Genomic DNA, 6,913 nt, shown 5'->3' with positions numbered 1-6,913 from the left:
CGTAAAAAAATTACAATATAACAACAAGAATTACATGAAAACAACAATACCACATGCATTAATTTTTCAATTCAATATTTAAAAAAGAAAAATCACCAGAAAAATAGTGTAATAGTGCAGTGATTATACAATACAATACATACGTACATAAATAAAATACGATAATAACTTTACCATGACCATACAACGGTATTATATTTTAGCTCCAACCATATTCGATTAAAATATTCTCTCCTATTCCTCTTATATATTTTTATATATACCTTAGCGCAGTGGCGAAAATTTCTATTTCACCAAACTGAGCCGCATAAAATTTGGATCTTGTATAGTTTGTTCTAAAAAATCCATGTGCATCGTATATTAATGGAATTTGTTATACAAGATGAATGAAATATCTTCTGGTACCTGGCACCAGAAGATATTTCTTTTCCAAATTGAGCTTAAATAAGTGTACACTTTTTTCCCCCAAAATAAAACATTAGTTTAATTATTCGTATATATTTTTTTGTTTATTTATACGTACATATATATTTCAGTATTGAACTAAAGTTCTCTGTTTTATATTTTATTTTTTGAAGATTATATTAGATATTCATAAATGACACCATTTGAGAATTTTGAGTGTTTTTATTTGAAGAATAACTTATGGTATTTAAACATATGTAATAACATTTATATTTACAATACATTTATATCTATATTTATATATATATTAATTATATTAACTAAATCTGAAATAAAACAAAACAATAAAATTAATAATTCAATTTATAATTTAAATGTAATGGATATTTTATTTTAGGTGATATGCACCTAAAAATTTAAAGAAAACAGTAAATGAGCAATTTTGTAGACATGTGTCTAGTCTAATCTTTGCACAGCAACATGTTGCTTGGTATATTGTTTCTAAACAAAAAATCTCTTTTGGCAACATGTTGCAGTCCATAATAAAATACCTAAAGTCTCAAACAAAGTTCATAGTGAAGTGAAGATATGAATTGGGCTTGTTTTTTTTCCTCTTTTTTTCTAACTATTTTAACTTTTGAAAAAAAACACTTCGGAAAACATTTTGTTAATAATTGAATGCATTCAACACCGAAATTTGAGTCAGGGAAATATCAAAATGAAAATGATCGGCTTCAAACCAATAAGTTCGGTGTGGCATTACTACAAGTTAGTGTTGTTGGGGGAAGGGGGATTTCAAAGTTAATAATTCAATTTATAATTTAAATGGAATTGATATTTTATTTTATGTGTGTGCTATTATAAGGCTATAGTGGCAGCATTGTTTTTCAATGCTGCCAAAACAAGCACACAGTTGTATGCGTAGGTATCACCATGAAAAAATTCAAATATATTGTTAGCACTTTTGGTTAGCGTTAGTCCACTTTTGGCCCAATCCAAATGAGGAAGTCTCTCGCACTTTGGGTTCGCTTTAAGAGCTTAATAGCCCATTCACATTACGCTCAAAATCTATAAAAATTTGATTTGAAATCCCTTTTTATAAGGCAAATAGCAATTGAAATCTAGTTGAAGTGGATTTCGGAAGTATATTGTATGTGAGGTTTAAAGGCCGGTATGCACCGGCGAAAAATTTCATTCCCTTAAGAAATGCATTGCTATTTATGCTAACGGTAGCGTTCAATTTCGTAAGCTGGTACCAGCGTTGCCAGAATTGTTTCACCAAAAACCGCTAGATTTGTACAAAAAAATAGCCAAAAAAAGCTAAAAAATGTTAAAAAATAGCTAGAAAAAAAGCTAAATTTTTTTGTATCAAAAGTCACATTTTTGATTGAAATTTAACAAACTTAAAGGCTTTATTTCACTTAAAATGCATATTATTTTAATTGTATTCATTTTATTTCCATTTCTGTGAGACTGTAAGAAAATCTATGTCATATATTTAAAACCCATTCTAACTGTCTTGCAAGTTTATACTGAATAACTTTTATTCGAAAATTTCCCATACAAACCTATTGTCCAATTTTCGTAAATGTAAATCCATTCCATTAATAAATAGCAGATTTGTTTTGATCCTATCACTACGAATTTTTTATGGCATTTTTTTGATGTTAAAAAAAAATAATACCACATTCAAAACTTTATTTCCTTAATTATTTCTATGTTAGGTTCCAAAGATTTTGTACACTAATGATTTTGGTATTGTTTCAGAGTCAAATTTGAATTTATTCGTTTTTTTTCAGCTTTTTCTTCATGAGCTATCACAGTGCTTTAAAAACGTGCTAACGACAACTTAAATTTCCAAATTCAGTCTCGACTTTAAGTAGAAATTATTCTGTGTATACGTTTTTAAAATAAAATGTTGAAAAACCTCTTCTATTTTTGAACGCTATTTTGGTTTGTGGTCAAGATACAAAAACTCCACAAATTTAAAGACTATTTAATTAATTTTAAGAATTTCTTAGAATGGACCCTAGCCTTCTTTCATGAAAAGATACCCATTTTTAAGTTGAATCACTTAACTAGAAGGACAAAACGACTTTATCGGCTTTTGGACAAGGAAAACTGTTTATATAAGAGAAATTCACAAATGCTATTAAAGGGTGATTCTTTTGAGGTTAGGATTTTCATGCATTAGTATTTGACAGATCACGTGGGATTTCAGACATGGTGTCAAAGAGAAAGATGCTCAGTATGCTTTGACATTTCATCATGAATAGACTTACTAACGAGCAACGCTTGCAAATCATTGAATTTTATTACCAAAATCAGTGGCAGAAAATCCGCTTTTTTATCGACAAATTTTGTTCAGCGATGAGGCTCATTTCTGGTTGAATGGCTACGTAAATAAGCAAAATTGCCGCATTTGGAGTGAAGAGCAACGAGAAGCCGTTCAAGAACTGCCCATGCATCCCGAAAAATGCACTGTTTGGTGTGGTTTGTACGCTGGTGGAATCATTGGACCGTATTTTTTCAAAGATGCTGTTGGACGCAACGTTACGGTGAATGGCGATCGCTATCGTTCGATGCTAACAAACTTTTTGTTGCCAAAAATGGAAGAACTGAACTTGGTTGACATGTGGTTTCAACAAGATGGCGCTACATGCCACACAGCTCGCGATTCTATGGCCATTTTGAGGGAAAACTTCGGAGAACAATTCATCTCAAGAAATGGACCGGTAAGTTGGCCACCAAGATCATGCGATTTGACGCCTTTAGACTATTTTTTGTGGGGCTACGTCAAGTCTAAAGTCTACAGAAATAAGCCAGCAACTATTCCAGCTTTGGAAGACAACATTTCCGAAGAAATTCGGGCTATTCCGGCCGAAATGCTCGAAAAAGTTGCCCAAAATTGGACTTTCCGAATGGACCACCTAAGACGCAGCCGCGGTCAACATTTAAATGAAATTATTTTCAAAAAGTAAATGTCATGGACCAATCTAACGTTTCAAATAAAGAACCGATGAGATTTTGTTGCGAGGGTCCTGGGAAAAAAAAAAGGAGAAATTAATTTTTTTTAAATTTTTTTTGATAGGTACATAGATGCATACAAGTACAGGCCACATGATGATTACAAGTGCGGCTGCAAGATTATTTGAAAGGCAACTTGCTCAGAATCGAATTCTGAGCAACTTACTCACGTCCGTCCGTGCCCCGTATAAATCTTGTCCGAGAATTGGTATACATTTTTGTTCGCACTGGCATCCCTATTTTCGTTGCTCTTAACATATACCAGGTAATGCCGTGCGTGTTGTTTTTATTGACCCATACTTATGGGAATGAATCCTTATGGTCTGTGGATAATGACGCTTTGTTTCGCCATGGAATGCAAATTTCCTTTACGGAGCATCCTAAGGCAAACGTGGCAGGCGTGGGCGTTAGATGCGGCCAAAATGTGGAGTAATTTTTTTTATTGTGCAGGTGGACCAACACACTTTTGTGGCACAAGTTTTTTTTGTTTGGTTCAGGGCCTATGTGGTGCTGGCCAATTGTTTTTTTATTTAATGTTTGGTTCAGGGCCTATGTGGTGGCGGCCAATCGTGTTGTTATGTTTTTAGGATTAATGCAGCTTAGGCAAATAATTAATGTAGATTTTAATGCCTAAATCTTGCTGCAAATCAATAATTTCAAGTTTTAGTGTGGTTTTACTTGCGGCGTGGTCTGTGGTTGGTGGTGGAGTGTCAGCTGGTTAGATAGATGACAGGTTAACAAGTAGTAAGAGGGCGTTGTTACACAGTAGCCATAGGGTTGCTCGTAGTCCATAAATTCATTCATGAAATCCCACGAAGCATGGGGAATGAAGACTATGAAACAGAAAAAATGGTAAAAGCAAAAAAATAAATAAAAATGTAATAAAAGCGGAATTTAAACTTGGTTTTAGGAGAAAGGGACAGATATTAGTCTAAAATATGGCGTAGAAGCGCTTGGCTTGATGAAACCAGGGGTATAAATAGAGCAAAAGACGTCAAAAGTTGCCATTTTAGCAAAGTGTATTTTAAAGTGTTTGTTTGAAACGTTTGGCGGTTAACATAAATAGAAACATAATTAAATAAAGTATGTGGTGATAGTAGTGTCGTAGAGCAGTGAATTTGAAATATTTCGTTTTTTTTAGAGACTATAGAGTGAATATATAAAAACGGAAAATTGAGAGAAAGTTCATTCTGGCAAATTTTGGGTTTGCAATTATTAATATTGAAAATAATAAAGTAAGTTAATCAAGTGATGGTAATCTGAAGGAGTATGAATTTAATAAAATGTTTTTGTCAGGTCTGGAATAGCCTCCTGTATGATCAGGAGGCGCTATACTTTTTATGCAAAAATTCGTTTTTTTCTGGAGAAATTAACTGGTGAGGATTAGTTTTGGTTGCCACAATCCTGGAGAGGTTCACCTCATAGTGCTAGTTCCAGTGGAAGCAATTGACTGAACAACGATCGGAGAATCACCAGGGAAGAAAACAAATTAATAAAATATCAAGGTAGGAGTATCAATAAGTAAGTGGGTGGAGTAATATAAGCCCACGAAAACGTCAAATATGCTTACCTGTGAAAACCAAATGGAAAACTAACTCCTAGAAATACCAATGAAGATATCCGCCAACGTCCGATATTAAAATCCACTTTGTTTTAAAAATCCCATAATCCCAAAAAATTTTGTGGGCAATGCCCAAATGAAAATCCAAGGGCATCCCAGTGTAACAGTTTTAATAACACTATAAGGCGGAGGGAGAATGCCCGGAGAAAAGAAAACTGCTTTTAACACCCTATGAACATATGCGTTTATTCTATTACAAAAATTTGATCTAAACGACTGTTATTGAACTTACATTTTTTATTAATATTTTAGTATAAGTGTATATTTGCCTTTTCCATTCCCATATTTAGTTTCCATTGTCAAGGGCCATACAAAGTCACCTGAATAATTTCATTTGTTTTCTTTAGTGGGTTATTGTTTTGATATTTAATCCCCAATATTTTCCACTTAACTGAGCTCAATTAGGTAGGAAGTCAGAGTAAAGATAAATCCCCATTGGATTATGCAATTTTAAGGCTTTGTAGGTTCCATATTCATAGTCATTAAAAAGGATAAAAAAGATGTTTAGTTATAGTAAATGGTAAAGTTTCCGTGTTTTCATGTTCTATTAAATGATAAGAAATTTAGTTTTATTTTGTTAATTCTAATTATTGACTAGGAAAATGAAAAATAAAAATGTATCTTGATTTTAATATTTGTAACGGAATTATGTGCTAAATTTTGATTTGTTGAGGGGGAATATGTGAAGGTAAAAGGAGTGAAGGAAGGTTTTGTGGGGTTCATAAAAATTGATGAAACGGTATCTGTGAACCATGGTTGGGAGGGCAGAGTGGGAGGTTTGTCCATCAAAAGCCTCATTCAACGTGTGTGTCCCTTTGTGTTTGTAAGTGTATTATCGACAGTTGTAAGTTCCTTTTTTTCATGTTATACCTCGGGCTAGGTTTCGGCGGGTTGAGGACCGTCCTGAGAGAGGTTGAGTATGCCGGAGGGCCAAGCCTAGTGCTATATGGGGTCATAACAGAAATGGCGCCCAAACAGAATTATCGACTTCTATCATTGGAAGTGGAAAATGATAGGTACAAACCACCTAAGTACCTGGCAATAGAAATCTAGTTTGTGCAATAGCCCGGATCGAATCTAGTTACGACTAGAAATGTCTTATTTGTATTGCAACCGGACTTACAGGTTTAAGTTATTGATGTGCAATATTAAATATAGGTATTTTTAGAAGTTATACTAGGTTTAAGATAATATTGAGGGTCAGATGCAATATCTTGTTAGTTTGAGTGTAACAATGAATGTTTTGTGATCGGCCTGTGATAATGTTCCATTTTTTTTGTTCATGTCCAATCAAATTGGTTTTATGTTTTGGAAAATTTGAATAATCGATATAATTGTTAGCCGTTGTGAATAGTGATTCGCAAGTCAGATGTAATAATTATATTGTAACATAATTCTGAGATCTGTTTTCGATTATGATAGAAAATTGCCAGAATTTTTTTTTAAATTTTTCAAAATTTTTACTTAATTGTTGTAAGTTGTCTAGGATATATACGTTGAAGGCTCGTAAGAGAACACTCTAATGTTTTGTTAATTCTAATGTGTTGTGTACAATTATACACTGTTGGAAAAAAAAAAATCTTAAATACGGTTGAATTGTTTGTCTGTGATTTGATATGTTCGACTTGTGGGAGAATTATAAAAAATGAAAAAAAAAAAAACAGAACAATAGGATAACTTGGTATTCACTCCTGAAAATACTCTCACATATTCCCCTTAAATATTATGATCGTTCAATAATTTAATACAATTGATTTTTGGTTTTATGTGTGATTATTAAAATTGTGTTTACATTTTGATGATATTTAAGCTTTTAATGAAGTTAACGAATTATAATAATAAAAATAAATTACTTATAAA

Source organism: Haematobia irritans, chromosome 3 (genome assembly GCF_050003625.1).
Source record: "Haematobia irritans isolate KBUSLIRL chromosome 3, ASM5000362v1, whole genome shotgun sequence".
NCBI lineage: Eukaryota > Metazoa > Arthropoda > Insecta > Diptera > Muscidae > Haematobia > Haematobia irritans.
This window is presented reverse-complemented; position numbering follows the sequence as displayed.